The 17696-nt window shown below is 36.1% G+C and overlaps 1 protein-coding gene and 1 long non-coding RNA gene across 2 annotated transcripts in view; one reads left to right on the top strand and one right to left on the bottom strand.

The window, feature by feature from the left end:
- KCNH7 (potassium voltage-gated channel subfamily H member 7) overlaps positions 1-17696 on the bottom strand; it is a 505381-nt gene that overhangs the window by 443694 nt on the left and 43991 nt on the right. The gene's annotated exons all lie outside the window — the stretch shown is intronic.
- LOC131827161 (uncharacterized) lies at positions 579-12216 on the top strand. Its single transcript, XR_009351921.1, has 3 exons — positions 579-770; positions 2544-2634; positions 11919-12216. It is a non-coding gene; the product is annotated as an uncharacterized LOC131827161 (long non-coding RNA).

The raw sequence follows: 17696 nt of genomic DNA, 5'->3' as shown, positions 1-17696 counted from the left end.
TGGTGTCCTGGGATCAAGCCACCTTGTCATCGGGCTCCCTGCTCAGTGGGGAGCCCACTTCTCCCTCTGCCCAACCTCCCCAACTTGTGCTCTCTTTCTCTCTCAAATAAATAAATAAAAGTCAATGCACAGTAGAGAAACATGAAGTAACTTCCTGACTTGAGGAAAGTATGGACACAGGATGAACTATTCTATAAGAAGTTTTCTCTATGAACCCATGCCCTCCAACAATTATTTTCTTTTTCTCTCTCCCTGTTCTCAGCGCTCTGTTTTTGGAGTTGGAGTTTGTATTTAGAGCCTACTGAACACTCATGATCTCATATCCTATACATACAGGCCCAGTGAGTTATCATATAAGGGAGTTCTGGAATCTTTAACTGTTTTTCTACTATTATTATTCTACTGTTTACTAAACAAGCATCACCAACAGAGTACTGTCTTCCAGGGGCATGAAAAGTGGAGGAGTAAATGTTGAAGTTGAGACTAATCTATGTTGAATATATTTTAAATAATTAAGCATTATGCTAAGTACCATATATATACTAACTATATTATCTCATTTTACTCTCTAGCAATCTTATGGGGTTTGTTTTGCAAAGAAGTAAACTGCCACTTAAGAAACTGAAGCACTTTTTCAATGTCTTTAAGGCCAGCAGAAGAGCCAAGATTTTAACCAGAGCTAAGACACATGGCTCTGAGTAAATTCACAACAGGATGTCATAGAGAAAATGGTACCATGTACTTTATTTTGGTCCCTCATGAGAAACAAGGTAAACTAGTGACACAAACTCAATTAACATTAATTGTATTATCCTGCTGAATGTAATACTGAGTTGAAGCATGTTTTTTTAAGGATTGATTTTTCTAAGATTATTTCCTAAAAATTTTTAAAGAGCTAGCTTTGACCTACATAATGAACCTTTTTGGTGTGTATTAGGTAAATGAATCATTAACTATAAACCCAGTGTGTACATTAAAAAAGATTGGAAGCAAAGAGCTTGCAAGTAAGCTTAAACTACTGCAAACTGCTTAAAAGGATAAACCAAAATGCATGAAGGGCAGCAATGTACACATATAGCAAGACCAAATGCCCAGTGAGCCACCATAGTACCCATCAAGGTGAAATCATGTTGAAGTTAAATCATGTTTGCATGAGAGATAAAAGATTAGCAATCAAATAAATACCAATGTCAGTGGTGTGGGAAAAATCAGAATGCAGAACAACTGAAAATACATGAACAATAAGAGGATACATGTCAAGGGAGACACAATAAAAGAAGATTAACAAAAAAGATTTTTTTAAGGAAATTTAATATCAAAATGGATAGGGATAAACACTATATTGCTCTGCTTGAGAATAATCTTGGACAGTTAATGTTCTTCTACTCACATGTGTTTAACTGTAAGAAAGAGTTTTAAGAACAAACTAATGTTATGAGTAAACATTTACTCCCTATACTTAATGTTTCCATGCGGAGAACTTTTGCTAGCTTGGCACTCTTGGTTCTCACCCCTCTCTTAAAAAGCAATGCTTAAGGTGCAATTTAACAGAAAGTATTATAAGGTCTACTTACTTTCCAGCTAAGCCAAACTCACCAAACCTAGTTTTCACTGGTAATAAAATTGACCTAGCTATTTGAACCCTGCATCTGAGTCTCAATTAGTTTCTCTATCATGTAGAAAGGAGAAAGTTTCTTTTTTATTTCCTAAAAGTTCAATAGCTAAGACAGATTATAAGGTAGTGTATGTTGTGGGTATAATAGCTTACAGATCTTTAATCTGTACATCATGACCACTCATGTATGTATAAAGTCTACTCATTGACAATTACTATAAAAATGTTTTTTTTGTTCTACTTAATTTTGGTTTTGGTATTTGAATCATGGGTAGTATATAAAAAGCATATAATGATCAGTAAGGATTAGAAGGGCAAAGACAGGGAAAAAAATCAACTGGAAGTATTCCTGGGTGACTAGGTAGGTGGCCATGTCAATCTCATTATGCCCTGGAATTGCTGTAGAAAGACAAATGCTGAGGTTGAAACATTTGTTAAAAATAAAAATAAATGCGAAATCAAAGTACTAAGTTTTCAGAGGAGAATAATCTGATCGTATCCTCTAATTCCATTAAAATCATACCAATTTCAACAAATAATTTTGTAATGCTAATGAATCATTTAAATTTATTCTTCAATGCCAAGGAAATTGATGTTATGCTAGAAAGTTTCCTACTTGGGCATGGACATGACAAATTGTCTATTAAGAAAGTATTAAAAAAGATGACTGAATAATAAGGAGAAATAGGCCAAAGTCAAGCAAAGGGTTCACTTTTGACACAAATAAAAATGAAATCTACTTTAAAGTCATGCAAAACTTGTTATGATGGCCTAATTTCCATAGTATTTTAAAATATAATAACTTTATAGACAATAATAATAATAACTTATTATTGCTAAAATTATCAAATATGTCCCAAACACAATGTTAAGCACAAGACATCTCATTTTGACCTCACCAAAAACCATCATTTTTCTTATTTTGCAGATAAGGAAACAGGCTGAGAAAGGTCCTTTTCTCAATGTCACTTGTGTACTGTTGGGAGCTGGGACTCCATCCCAGGTTCCACAGATCTCAGGTCTGTTCTTTGTACTGTGCTACATTCAATGCATTACACATGTCTTTTTTTTTTTTTTAATATTTATTTATTTATTTATTTGAGAGAGAGATAGATATAGCAGTGGGGAGGGGAACATGGGGAGAGAGTTGTAAGCAGACTCTGCACTGAGCAGAGAAGTGCCACATAGGGCTTGAGACAGGGCTCAATTTCATGACCTTGAGATCATGACCTGAGCCAAAACCCACAGTCCAATGCTCAACCGGAGTCCCAATGCATTGCACACTCCTAAAATAAATTTCTCCCTCTTCCCCTCTAATCTTTGCCTTTCAGCTTCCCCATTTCTGCACTCATTCACCTGGTTCTGATGCTGGATCACCCCTGATGTTGTCTCACAACTCCATTCCATCAACCACCCAAGTCCACATCTATCCTTTCCCACTTGCCCCACCTGGGAAGTCTCCTATCACTTCTTTCCTGCAACAACAAAATAATTGATTACACATCCACCCAGTATGAACAGCCATGTTAAAATCTTGTTTCTACATATACCATTATTATGTTCCACAGAATCCATTTCATTTGCTAACAACTTTCAACAACTCTTTTTTCCCTATAAGGATAGACAAACTTTTTCCTGTAAAGGGCCAGCTAGGGAATATTTGAGGCTGTATGAATCACATGGTCTCTTGCAACTGTTCAACTCAGTCAATATAGTTCAAAGGCAACCAGAGATAATATGTAAATGTGAGCCGCACATTCAGGTGAGTGAGTGTGGTCCTATTACAATAAAATTATACTTAGGAAAACAGAAAGTGGGCCAAATTTGGTCCACAGACCAAGTTTATCAAACCCTGGTATAGGATAAAATAAAAATACGAACTTTCACTTGTTCTTCAGGGATTTTATAGATTACTAAACAATATAAAATAAATATTGTTAATGAAACACACAATTCAGCAAGTCAAAGAGGTCATTGCACCCCCACTCCATAACTTTTCTTTCAGGGTCAAATGTCATGAAAGAATTATGTACACAAAATATTCACTTTCTCCCTGTTCTATCCACCCCCCAACCACATTCTGCAATCTCACTTCTTTCACACCCATAATGTTGGCAACACTGAATTTTGTAGTTAGAACTGAGTTCATATACCAACTTATTAGTTGTCTGACCTTGGGTAATATATTTAACATCTTTGATTCTAGGTCTTTTCATCTATAAAATGATTATAGTAGTATTACTGTTATAGCAAAGACTCAAGTGAACAGCCACATAAAATGTAAAATAACATAGCTACCTTGCAGATGATAATGAATGTCACCCTTCCTTTTTGTAACCCTTGCTAAAGTCACCATTAATAAACCTAACCAATGGTTTATGGACTTTTCTTAAACTTGATTTTTCTGATTCAGTGTTGATCACTCTTCCTTTGAAGGCTCTCCTCTCTCATCTTGGACAGCAATACTAAACTCCTTCACCAGCTATCACTCTGAGGGCTCTTTTTCAATTCTTCTGGACAGCTCTCTTTTCTCTGTTTTAACTATCAATATATCCTTTTGCCCAAAGCAGGCTTTCTCTTGACTTTCTTAGGCCTGGCTTCTTCCTGCCATATGGACCTTAGACAGCCTTCCAGAGAGGCTTCTGTGATCACTGATCCACATTAGCCCTCCTGTTACTCTCTCACACATCAACCTCTTTTAACTCTCGCATAACCCTTATCACTGACTGATACTGCCTTCTGGATTTTGTTTGTTTATTATCTCCCTCCACTACAATGTAAACTTCAAGCACCCATTCGTCACTATTTCTCAAGGACTTAGAATAACACCTGGCACATAGCAGGTGCTCAATAATCGTTTACATAACTGAATTGTACTGACATTGTATTCCCCTGGGGTCTGCTCTTAGCCCACATCTCTAACTATACAAGACCTCCCTGAGCTAAATGATCTACTTCCAGAACTCTTGAGTACAAAAATTATTCCAAACATGAACCTTTTCCTTCCTCTCTCATCCACTCCACCCCCAAGCTCCACCTCCTTGGCTCCCTTAATTTCTCTCTTGACTTTAACTGCTGGCATAGTTATTTTTCTAAGTTATAAATCTGAACTCCGAACATCTGGATTAAAATCCTTCAGTGGTTCCTCACTGCTTGCAGAACAGAATTTAGATTCCTAAACTTATCAAATAAGATCTGTCTCTTGCCTCACTTTCCAGTGTTATTTGTTACCACTTATCCAAATAAAAATATTAACAGTTTGATAAACTTTGAGTTCTTATTGTGAATACAAAAATCGAAAAAAACAGACACCTTTCCGTCCACAGGCTTTGTAGGAAAAAATACTTAATCTCAATAAATTAAAGGGGAAGAGAAGAGAGTCTCTTTTTATTGGGAGCCTATTTGTTTCCTAGAACTGATCTCAATACTCCATATGTGTATTTTTTTCATTTAATCTTTATTGCAAGGAAATGATTATTATGTTATTTATCTGAAGAAACTGATATGTAAGTTCTTCAAGGTCAAAGATTATTATCTGTTTTATTCACTTCTATTTGTCCAGCACCTTAAACTGTAGTGAGTACATGTGAGATCCTCCCTAAATATTTTTTTTAATAAATGGAGAATTAAAGAAACTAATTAATTGTCAGTATTACATCAACAACAAGCAACATGTCAGGATAACGGTAAGGTTTATTTCAGACCCTTTACTTTCTCATAATCATACACCATGAGGGTTGGGGCTCTATGTTTTCATCATCTTGTTGTCAGTACATAGAACTTGGCACAGGACAAGTAACTAGAAAATATTTTTGAATAAATAGACTCAAAAGATTCTTCCCTACATAGAATAGATATCAAAAAATTATTTTATAGCCTGATCTAAAATACTCAAAATTATTAAATTGTGTAAATGGATCAATAGAAAATAAATAGATACAATAAATGGATACATTTATGTCATGTGAAAATGATTTATTTTAGACATTCACATTTTAAATTAATATATATACTATTAGACATCAATGCGCAACATGATTTACTGAGATAGGCACGAACCTTATGTCTATTACAGAAGATTTTATCCATGGAATTATGTGCATTTACTGTTCTGCCAGTTTTGATTCCATTATTCTGACACCTTATCAGAGAGAAGCTCACTATTTTTTCTATTTCTGGAGGATTCAGCTTCCTCAGTAATTCAACTCAAATTCTAGTGCAACTCAGAAATTACTGCTGACTTCATGACTTATGTCAACTCTGTCTTAACTTATAATTCACTGTGTTTTATTTTTCTGACAAATCCAAAAGTCGTTTCATTTCTACCTTCCCTCTACCAATCACTAACCCATCCCTACCCATACTAACCTGGCATCCAAACTGTTTTGGGTTCATGATGCCACCTGCTGGCAGAAAACTGTCTGAACCAAGCATGTTCCTCCAAGGCCTCCTCACTCTTAAAGAAATTCTGCATAATCCAGTGTTACCTTTTTCCTCTTTTCTTATTTCTGTATCTTATTTCCACCATAAATAATTTCTCACACATCCTTTTGAACCCTCTTCCCCTCTCAATTGCCTCTATTTCCTCATGGTATGTCTGTTTTCTTCTTCCTTCTGTTGCAGTTGAGCATTTTAAACAAAATCCTTCTGGCCAATGATTGATTAGTATATTAAGGGTGTTGATGGTATAAATATATCTAAGGAGATGGAGAATACGAAGTCAAACTATGTGCTTATAAATTCATTCTGATAAGAAACAGCAAGAAAAGTCTCTCTCTTCATTTCCTGTTCCAAGAAAATTCTCTTCCCTATAGGTATTATTCTGTGGAACGCCACAGACATATACATAGAAACATTATTTTCCTGAACAAAAATCATAGCTTATTATTCAGACCTTTCTAGGCCTTGTTCCATTTCCATAGTAAGTATTTTAGTGATGGTTTCACATAAGTACACAAAGAGCGGCCACACTCCTTTTGAGTGCTGCATAGTATTCCACAGTATGGCTGTGCCTCATGCATGTGACGAGTTCTCCTTTTGTAGGTTTTTTTTTCCTAATCTTCTACTACTACAAAAATCGATGCATTGTGCCAGTGCTAGGGTAGTTTAATGAACACTTAGAGTCACTGAGTCCTAAGGGGAGCAGCAGAAAATACTGAAATTTTGAGATGAAATGAAGGTAAAAAACTGGTACCTTGTCAGTCTTGTGGCATAGCCCATAAATTTTGTGACAGTGTCCAGCTATAACTTTCAGATTCTTCTAAACCATTCTTGTCCATACACGTATAAAGAGATGTGGCCTCCATTTCTAACCTTAAATTTCTATAAAAGGTTTTGGAGTTCCAAACAATTGACTTAGAATTTGGGGGAGAGAATGTATTTGTAAGGTTAATATTTCCTTCAGAAGACATTTTTTCAACTACTTATTAAACTGAAAATCTTATTAATTCATAATTTGGAAAAATGTACTGCCTTACATTAATACAGTTTGTTTTCAGAAGAAGTAACTGCTATCAGTCATGTATAAGGACTGTAATAAACTGGTATGAGGATGTTATATATTCTATTACCTTCATTGTTTAATCAATTTAAGGAATAATTCAATAGAGGTTGTATCATACTTTTATACATGCAAACACATAAATTTACTCTTAAGCTTTATAGTGTAGACTCAGAGTTTTATAGCTGAAAAGGAGGTTAAAGATGTTCCCATTTTATACTTGAGGAAATAGACAAGAGAGATGAAGTATTATATACAAAACATATATCTACATTTTTAAATAGTAATATTAATAACAACATGAATTTAATGTCTTTGGCATTGTGCTAAATGTTTTATGTATATTCACTCATTTGGCATTGTGCTAAATGTTTCATGTGTATTCACTCATTTAGCCCCATAAAGATAGAATCCATATTATTTATTACTATTTAAACAAGTGGAGGCTTAGGGAAATAAAATTTCACAAAGTGAGCCTACAGTAAATGGTAAGGCAACAGACTGAGTTTGGGTTGCCTATTAATCCTAATTTGCATATTTATTAAATCCCTATGTTTATTAACTACATCCACATGTTTATGAACACTCAACATTATTTATGCATATTTTCCTGACCTAGAAGAATGAAAACAATTAAACACGGCAGGAGAGAATGAGGAAGATAAAAATTAGACTGAAAGTGGGGAAAAAAAATGAAAAGCAGAAGAAAGGAGGACAGTGGGGTAATAGGTAAAGATGTTTTAGGATTTAGCTATATATAACTTTCTGTCAAAAGCACTTTTTGAGCATGAGGTCCTTAAAGATTAGTGGCTACACAGTCAAACATAAGAAATCAACAGGTAAAACTAGACAGCTGTTTTGTTTTGTTTTAAGATTGTATTTATTTATTTGAAAGAGACACAGTGAGAGAGGGAACACAAGCAGGGCGAGTGGTAGAAACAAGCTTCCCATTGAGCAGGGAGCTCTATGCAGGGCAATCCCAGGCCCCTGAGATCAGGGCCAGAGGCGGAAGGCAGATGCTTAACACTGAGCCACCCAGGTGCCCCAACCCCTGGTTTTGAACTGTTCTTTGCCTAAGTTTCAAAGTTCAAACTTTCAAAATTTCAGGGGGATCAGGTGGAAAAGTGACTAATTCAGGGCTTTGAAAAAACAGCAAATTTCTTATCATGACTGAGAAAATTTTCATTTATGAGTAGCTATTTCAAAACCCTGCAAAGGGAAAATTAAATAGCCCAGTAAATGCAACAAATATTCCTTTATGTTGAAAGTATCATCTCAGTGACATGAAAGTCAAAATGAAAACTACCTGGAATTCAGATTTTTCTAGTATTATTAATTTTGAAATTTGGCATCTAAATTTACTCTTTGTATTCATAACACAAAATCTCTGCATGGTCCTTATGAATAGGTCAAACAATTTTGTAACTCTGGTTATTTCATTAAACAGATTCAACAAATAGTTGTGGGGTTGCTACTGGCTTATATATTCATCATGTGCCCCGCATAGTAGTAAATGAAACAGATACTTTCTGCCCTCATGAAGCTTACATTCTAATGAGGGAGAAAAGAGAGCACACAAATATATATATATATATGTGTATATATATATATATATATATATATATATATATATACACATATATATATATATATGATAACAATAAACGAGAAAAATGTAAAAAATTAAATTAGGAAAGATAAACAGGGAGCCAGGGGTACAGTTATCAATAAAATAGTCATGAAAAGCTTTTCTGAGGAGTTGACATTTAAAAATAGACTAGAAAGAGGTGATGGGATGAGTCACATGGATTAATTTAGAAAAAAGCATTTTGGGAACAGCAAAGTACAGGCATTAAGGCAGGAACACACACACACACACACATAAATAAATAAATTATATGTGTGTGTGTGTGTGTGTGTGTGTGTGTGTATTTTAAGATTTCATCCATTCATTTGACAGAGTGCACAATCAGGGGGAGTGGGAAAGAGAGAGGCAGGCTCCCCACTGAGTGGGATCCCAGGACCCTGGGGTCACGATCTGAGCCAAAAGCAGAGGCCCAACACAACTGAGCCACCCATGCACGCTAAGCATGTCAGATATTTTCAAGGAAACCTGAGGGAGCCAGACAAGGTAGCTGGAGCTAAAGAGGGGGAAGAGGGAAGGCTGGAGATAAGATTAGAAAGGACATGAGGAGTTCACCTTCAAAATCTTTTAGGTCATAGTACTTTGACTTTCCCATAGAGGAAAAAACAATGCCCCTAGAGAGTTTTAATGAAGAAAGCATCCAAGTAGTAAGAACAGCAATGATTCCAAGTGTTTCTGTTACACTTTTCTGAGAAGAGTAAAGTCAAATAGCTTCAGGAAACTAAACAGCCTTCACCATGGCCAGCAATGGAATGGCCATCCATAGCATGCACTTTGGAACACGGGATGGTTTAAACAGTGTATCTGGTCAGGCTGGAAACTATGCTTCCAAACTCCCCTTCCCTGTATGATTGCCAAATGTGGTTGATCAGAAGGGGAGCTTGCATGAGATCTGGAAGGTGAAAGTAGAGTAGTCCACTAGGCATTACTGTGAGGGTCACCATCACCAGATGCTGTGATAGACAGGTACATGGCAGGTTGTAGTCCATCCCAACTCTCCTCCACTCTATGTCTAGTATCTTCCTAGCTGTTGACCCTGTTACCCAGCAATGGCTAGGGCCATGCCACAACTAGACACTTCACTGTGGAAATCCAGAGGTGGCCACTCATCAGAGGCAACACTTGCCGAAAAACTCACAGGCAAGCTTTCCCTTGACAGTCTAACCTGGCAGCAAGAAGTGTGTGGTTTCTCAGATTGATTGCTTCTCTAATGATATCACTGTTGTTTCTGAACTTCACTTCCATGGCTCCTCCCACAATTATATGAGGTTTAATGTCTTTGAGAAATTCCTTATCCCTTAACATTCATTAGTGACCACTCGTTAGTGGAGCTTCCTGATCCAATCCATTTACAAAAAATTGTCCATTTGCTTCAACATTTGATAAACTTAGCAATTATTGGCAAGTTTTGGAAAACTGAAAAAGGAATGTTAAGTCCTTGGCTTAGGCCAACAATGTTTTGAGGTATTTTCAGGAAGGCTTTATTGTAGCAGACAGAATACTGATTTTATAGCCTGATCCAAGGTTTAAGAATACCATCTAATCCCAACTTCTGCTTCTGAATACAATCCATTTGGAAATGAGAGCAGATGTTGACAGAGATGTAGTTGTCAGTCGGATGCCTCAGCAAACACTCTTAAGAAAAGACAGCGTGAAACTAGATTGAATAAATATCGTCTCTTAAATTTATTTTACCAATCCTTTTAGCTGTATCCCCCAAAGGTGACATTTCTAAGATGATGAATACATTTAGTGTTGCCACTAAAACTCAGCAGAGTCTATACGTTAATACCACAGCTTCGAACATAAGACACCCACATTAAAGAGAATTTTTCTGCATGTTTTAGTTTGAAATGTAAATGAATGTTTGACTTATTCATCAGTAATTCCAGACTTCAGATTTTCTCCTTTCTAAATGTATTGAGCCGCATTCTAGTTGCGGCTCAAAGTGCTAATAACGACTATGTTTGAGTAAAACATATGTTGATATCCTTTGAAAAGAAACCGTGTTTGAGGAATTCATTTGATTTTTATTCAAGCGAAACTCCCATTAAATCTGAATTTACATTGTTTCTATCATTTGGATTTGGTGAAATGCAGACAGCCTGTAGAGAGCAGTGGAAGTCTTCAGTAAATTAAGGTTTAAAAAAAAAAAAAAAAGACTTAGATGTTACTCAATACTATTGACACAAAGTCAACAAGAATTGATTGAGCTAATATATATTATAGATTCTCAATTATAGATTCTCTAGTATATATTATAGATCCTCTATTCATTTTATTCATTGCTGACGAATATGTCAGACATTCATTTACATTTCAAACTGAAATATGCAGAAAAATTGTAGATTCTCTATTACATTGTTTTACTTAATCCTCCTGACTATTCTGTGATCTGGTTTTACAGAATATGGAGCTTCTGAGAGGTTAAACAGTTTGCCCATATTCTTAGCACCAATAAGTGACAAAGCCACTGTGCAGACCCTGGCATATTAACTACAGATTAGCATTCCTTCCTTCAATCTCTGTAATGTTAGGCATGGAAATAATATTTTATTTTATTTATTTCTCATTATTTTATTTTATTTATTTCTCATTTTTAATTTATTTTATTATTTATTTTATATTTTATTTCTCATTATACCCTTACCAGGGGTATGTTAATTCTCCTATTGTCCATTACATAGACACTGACTTGAGCACTGAAGAATTAACTTTAAGCTGAGTGGTTTTGTGCTTTATTTTATTTAAATATCTCCATTAAGTATTAGAAAGAGCTTAAAGCCTGAGGACGCCAGAGCCACCTTTTTGCAAACTTGGCAACATCAGGCAAATGACTCTCTGAGCTTCATTGTTCTTATCCACAAAAACAGCAGGCAGATCACCTTAACCCCAAGATTGCAGTGATGGGTCAAATGCAGTCTGGTGTTTGATAAAGGTTAGATTCCCTTCCTTTCCTAAAGATTCCATGGGCGGCATTGGTTAGGATACATTATTATTCTGTATAACTTCATCACATACATAAGGGAAGAAGGAAACTTTGACAAAATTGTCCTGTTTTACTAACAGTGGTATTTCATAAGCTTTTAATTTAGAATAGAGTTAAGTCTGGACCAATGGAATATAATGTTTTTTTAACTCCTTGTTCATCTCCACAGCATTATGACCAGCCCACAAGAGGAGGAAAGGGGGATACGGAAAGGTGCTGAGGTGGTTTGGGAGAGAGTGGTCTCCTAGACCTCTTCCAACTTCTGTTTTCAATTCACCAGTAACAGCTGACATAGACACAACACAAATGGACTCTGCTATTCAAAGAGTCTGCCCTAGAGGCACCTGGGTGGCTCACTAGGTAAAGCCTCTGCCTTCAGCTCAGAGGGGGATCTGGGGACCTGGCACTGAGCCTGGCATCGGGCTCTCTGCTCAGCAGCGAGCTGCTCCCTCTCTCTCTGCCTGCCTTTTTGCCTACTTGTGATCTCTCTTTCTGTGTCAAATAAAAAAAATCTTTTAAAAAAAAAGAGTCTGCACTATTTCTTAATTTTTTATTTTTTAAACTCATATAAAATATTGTCATCTATACATATATTTCACTTTTGAAAGGAAATATTAGCTTGTCATGAAACAGCATAAATTGAGAACCACCAATGTTTTTAAGTGCTATGAATCACTTTTAGCCTGAGACAAATATACCAGTTAGCAACATTTGTTCATAAGATCGATGGTCTTAAATACAGCACTTTAATAAAACCCATACTTTTCTGTTAACTTCTTACTCTATCATTGTAGCTCTTGTTTTGTATGATAATCTTTAGTATATCACCACCACTTATTTTATATAAATTTTTTTTAACATTTCACTCTTTTATTGATTTATGATCATAATTCGCTGTTGGTTAGTTATCCAGACTTCCTTCACTGGAATTTTTGTAGTCAGTTTAATCTGACTCTCTGGACATTTAAGTAAGTGAGTTGAAAAGGAAGACTTTCTGTGTTTTCGTTTTTCTATTTCTCTGGCTTCCAATACTACTTCCCATTCAGGGTGCATGTGGAGTTTTTGCTTGTTTATTTTGTGGGGGGAGCAGGAGTAGGTGGGATTTTTGTTTTAGTTGTTACTTTTGTTTATCGCCGTTGTTGTTGAGTTCTTTGGTTCTTTTGGACAACTTTCTCAGGTAAGAGTCTGAGACCAGGGCTGCTTAGAATCTAGAATCTTTTGAATCTGGATATTGATTTGTGACTGTACCACTTTAATTAGGCTATTAATTCTCTAATAATTTAATGATTTTAATGGTTCTGAAAACTTCTACTAAAACTGGCAATATGAACCAATTTTCACAGAGTACTACATGCTGGGTACTATTCTATGAGCTTGACATCTATCAATTCCTCCTTACAACAAACCCAGCAGATAGACATTATTACCTCCATTTAATAGACAAAAGAACAGGCCTAAAGCTAAGTCACTTATGAAAGGACACATAAGGATGCAAAATCCAAAGTGGTCCCAGAGCCAGTATTCGGCCCTTGGAAGTGTGGGTTCAGAACTCTCGTACTTCTACTAGAAGCAAAACAAGTTTAAAAACCAATGTAATTTTATAGATTGAATAAAAGTTGGCATAATGTTTTTAACAGTGCCTTAAAGGGGCACCTGGGTTGCTCATTGGGTAAAGCCTCTACCTTCAGCTCAGGTCAGGTCATGATCTCAGGGTCCTGGGATCAAGCCTCGCATGGGACTCTGCTTAGCAGGGAGCCTGCTTCTTCCCCCTTCCTCTCCACCCCCCCCCCCTGCCTGCCTCTCTGCCTACTTGAGATCTCTCTCTCTGTGTCAAATAAATTAAAAAAAAAAATTTAAAAATTAAAAAAACATGTTTACCCTGAATGGAAATTTTATGGCAAAATAAGGAAATAAAGATAGATGGATGGATAGCTAGCTGGCTAGCAAAGGAAGGAAGGAAGGGAGGAAGGGAAAGAAAAGACCAAGAGGGAGGAGGAAGGAATTTGATCATCTTTGTGTCAGGGACTGACTCAGAAGTATCATATACTTAATGTCTGATATATGTGTATGCAAAATCACTCCTTGTTCTTTGACTATAACCAACAAGTAATTGCAGATAGTATCACCTCTCCCCTCCTCAAACACAATTCCTCTCATTGCTGGTCTAGAAAGACTGTGAGAAAAACCAGAGAAAACGTTACAGCTGTAGCCTCTATATACCCACTATAGCACTCATATATTAATTGTCAGAGTAATTTCCACAAATATGCAATAACTACTGTCCTTATAATGTTTTCTTTTTCTCTCACACATATGTTCTTCCATACATTTATACTCTTAATTCTGCTTCTACTGCCTATATGAGAAAAGAGCCTCAGAGGAACTTTTTACTTGAATAAATTGCCTAAAGTCATTGTACTAATGAGACTTACCAAACCAATTTTTATTGTATCATTTATGTATTCCTACTATTAATACACGATAATGCCTTTCAAAAAGCCTAACTTTGAACTGTAGCATGATTTAAGTCTTAGAAGAATTTGACATAGACAAATGACCTTATTAATATGTATAGAAACACATTAATTTTATTTCTTGATATCCTGTGGTTTTAATAGTTTTAAAAGTTCTGATTCATGACCTTGAGTAAAATACATATCAGAAGCAGTGAAATTACACTTTCCATTTTTTTCTTTTTAAGTTATTCATTGCACTTTTAGCTATTTTGCCCAGTCAGTAATTAAGAACATGCTTTAGTTTTTATATCATTAAAATGAATAAGTAACCACAAAATCTATATTCTTTGGCAATGAACTCATTTCGTAGATAAAAAAGGACTATTAATTAGCTTCAGATTAAGGTTTGCCTTGTATGGTATCAATAATTTAATACTATATGGTCAATAATTAGATAACAATTACTTTCTATTAAGATCTTTTTTGTCATTACAAAATTTAGTGGATAAATTGGAATGAAATTGTTTAAAACTTTACACTTTCAGGAGAGTTTGGTAATGAAGAAAGAGAAGACAGAGAAGAATAGAGAGAGGAAGCAGCAACAATTACAAGGAATTTAGAACACAGGTATGTTTTAAATTTCTTGTTTTGATTCCAAGAACACCTTTAACATGGTTAAAATAGGATGGTTAGATGGTTAAAATAGGATGAAGTCGGTCCTGAGGGCAACGCCCCACCACTGACTCCTAACAGTTCTTGAGTCCTAACTTCAGGATCCATGCTTTGTATTCACTGACTATTAGCTCTGAAAATCTACAATTCTAAATCTAGCAAAGGTGAAGACTATCAGAGAAGCTGTACATTTAGACTTATGACATGGAAGGTTCCTCTGGTCATACTGAGATGCGTTGTGAAACCTCTGTAGAATAGAGACCATTTCTCGTTATTTAATCTTGAGAAATAGGAGTTTATGTCTACGGGATTCATACACAATTTAAGATAATAGTTGTGAACACCTTGCTCTGACTGGTTCCATTTCTACAGTGAGAGAGGAGAGCATCCTAGGTCCTGTCCTACCTATGAACAAATCTAAGAGCACAGAATCATGCACGTACTCTATGCAGAGAATCACAGATGGATGTCAGCTATTTTACTTCTGTGAAGTGCAAGAGAGAAAAGTTAAAAAAAAAATGCTGCCTCAAAAAATAAAAAATAAATCCTATGACAAGCATAATTAGGCCCAAGGAACAAACAAATGGGATATTTGAAATTCCAGTAAGTTAGCTTTTTAAAAAGTTGTTTATACAGACCATGAATTACAATAAAAGAAGAACACAGTTACTGGAATCAGAGAGGCTGGGTTCTGAATCTCGTATCTACCGCTGATCCATGTCTCAATATTGGGTTAGTCATTTAATTTTTCTGACTCTTACTGTTCCTGTTTGTAAAATGGGCATCACAATCTGAAAGAGTTCCTGAGAGACTGACTGTGGTACCTAAGGGGCCAAGCCATAGCACAACACATGATAGACAGCACGCCCAACACTGTTTAACAAGGAGACCTTTCCATCGATGCGAATGAATGAGAGTCCATTGGGATTGTAGTATTTTACCCAGTGACATACTTAACCATCTGCCTCAGGTGAGCTTAGTGGGCTCAGGCACCTCCTTAATCATAGCAAATTTAGAGGTTTTCTCCCTATGTAACACAGTTATATTACTGACCTGTGGTCATATATTACCCAGCTTGTCTTAGATGGTATAATAAATAAGATACATGATAGTATTTCCCATCTCTTCTCCTTTTTTAAAAGATTTTACTGATTTATTTGACACACATAGAGAAAGAGAAGCAGCAGTGGGAAAGGGAGAAGCATACTCCCCTCTGAACAGGGAGCCCGATGCAGAACTCGATCGCAGGACCCTGGGATCATGTCCTGTGCTAAAGGTAGCTGCGTAACCTGCTGACCTACTCAGGCTCCCCTCCCATGTCTTCTACCCTCCTCAGAAAAACATTTCTGAGGACGGATACCACCCGTGGCTCTTCAGTAGTAGTAGTAGTAGCAGTAGTAGTTAAGTATAATATACTCTACATTATGCTTAGCATGGCACATATGTGAACATTTAAGAAGCCATTTTTCCTGTGGACTAGCAACAGCAGGGTATCTATAAGAGAACTGTAGGTTCAGAAAAATAAGCTGTGTTCATGTTGTTTGATAGTCATCACTCAGGACTTTAAAGAAAACCTGTTTTTGTTTAATCAAGTTTTATTTTTAAATTTTTAATCCCTTTGTATATAAAGTAGCCGCAAGAGATAGGAGATCAGAAAATATCTCCTTTTCTGACCTGACTTAATCTCATTTCAGTCTGAGAAGGAGGCTTCCATGTGTAAAACTCTGAGGCAGGTGCCACAAGGACACATGCATTTAGGATGCACACTCACCTGGTTGGACTATAATCTAGTTGAAGGATGGCAAGGCAATATGACAAGTACATTAATTACAAGGAATAATATGGCGAAGTCGCGTCTACTGGAACCACAGAAGGTTGATATATTCTCATCTCTCACAGCCTATGGTCACCAATAATTGTAGTCTTTTGCTATGAACTTCGATTTGTTCTTAAAAATTCCCAACAATGTTTCATCAGAGTCAGTTATCTATTTGGCGTCCTTACATTATGATGTTGTGATTCTTTCTGGAAAACACATAAGTCACCTAAGAGAACTGATCCATTCATTAGTAGATATTAGGATATCAACATCTTCTATTTGAACCGAGAAGTTTAACATTACTCAGCAGAAAACAAGAGCTGTCATAGGGATGAAGAACTAACATATCTTCAGGGGCCAAGTGATTATAATAAATGAGTGTAATGGGCTGTAAGTGAAAACAAGACTGGCTGGACTGGGGCTATAGCAGAACAGACACACAGGGGCATTCAAATGAAACACTGTCGAGAACAAAATGAAAAGAAATTGAAGGAATCTTTGGACTATTTCTAGCCTGTGGGCCACTGTTGCAAACCCCTGATCTGTAACATAAATGTTAATGGTATGGGAATGAGGTTGTCAATGTCGATCTTTAAATGTGATAGCACAGTGGGCAGCATGGACCCACAGGCAGCTGTAAGTTCCAGAAGCAAGAGCACCATTTTGCTTAAGGCAAAGCCTATTTGTACTAAGGCTGCTAACTGGACGTGCAGCTGGAACTGGAAGTTCATTTAAGGTCAGACAGCAATATTATGCAAATTAATCAGGTATATAACATTATAGATCTGGAGATTTCAATTGTTGCATTAGCTGTCTATAGTGGCCCATTTCTGAATTAAAAGGGAGATTAATTCTGATTTTTTCCTGCTTGATAAAGTACAATAATGACAAGAATAATATTGTTTATAATATGAATTTAAACACTCTTTAAAGAAATACAAATTTATCTGTTTTCAGTAAATGAAAAAACGATGGTTAAGAAGATTTGTCCCCTTGTGCC

This window comes from Mustela lutreola, chromosome 3 (assembly GCF_030435805.1).
Source record: "Mustela lutreola isolate mMusLut2 chromosome 3, mMusLut2.pri, whole genome shotgun sequence".
Classification (NCBI taxonomy): Eukaryota; Metazoa; Chordata; class Mammalia; order Carnivora; family Mustelidae; genus Mustela; species Mustela lutreola.
Note: the sequence above shows the minus strand (reverse complement) of the source record. Positions and strands in the feature narration are given on the sequence as shown.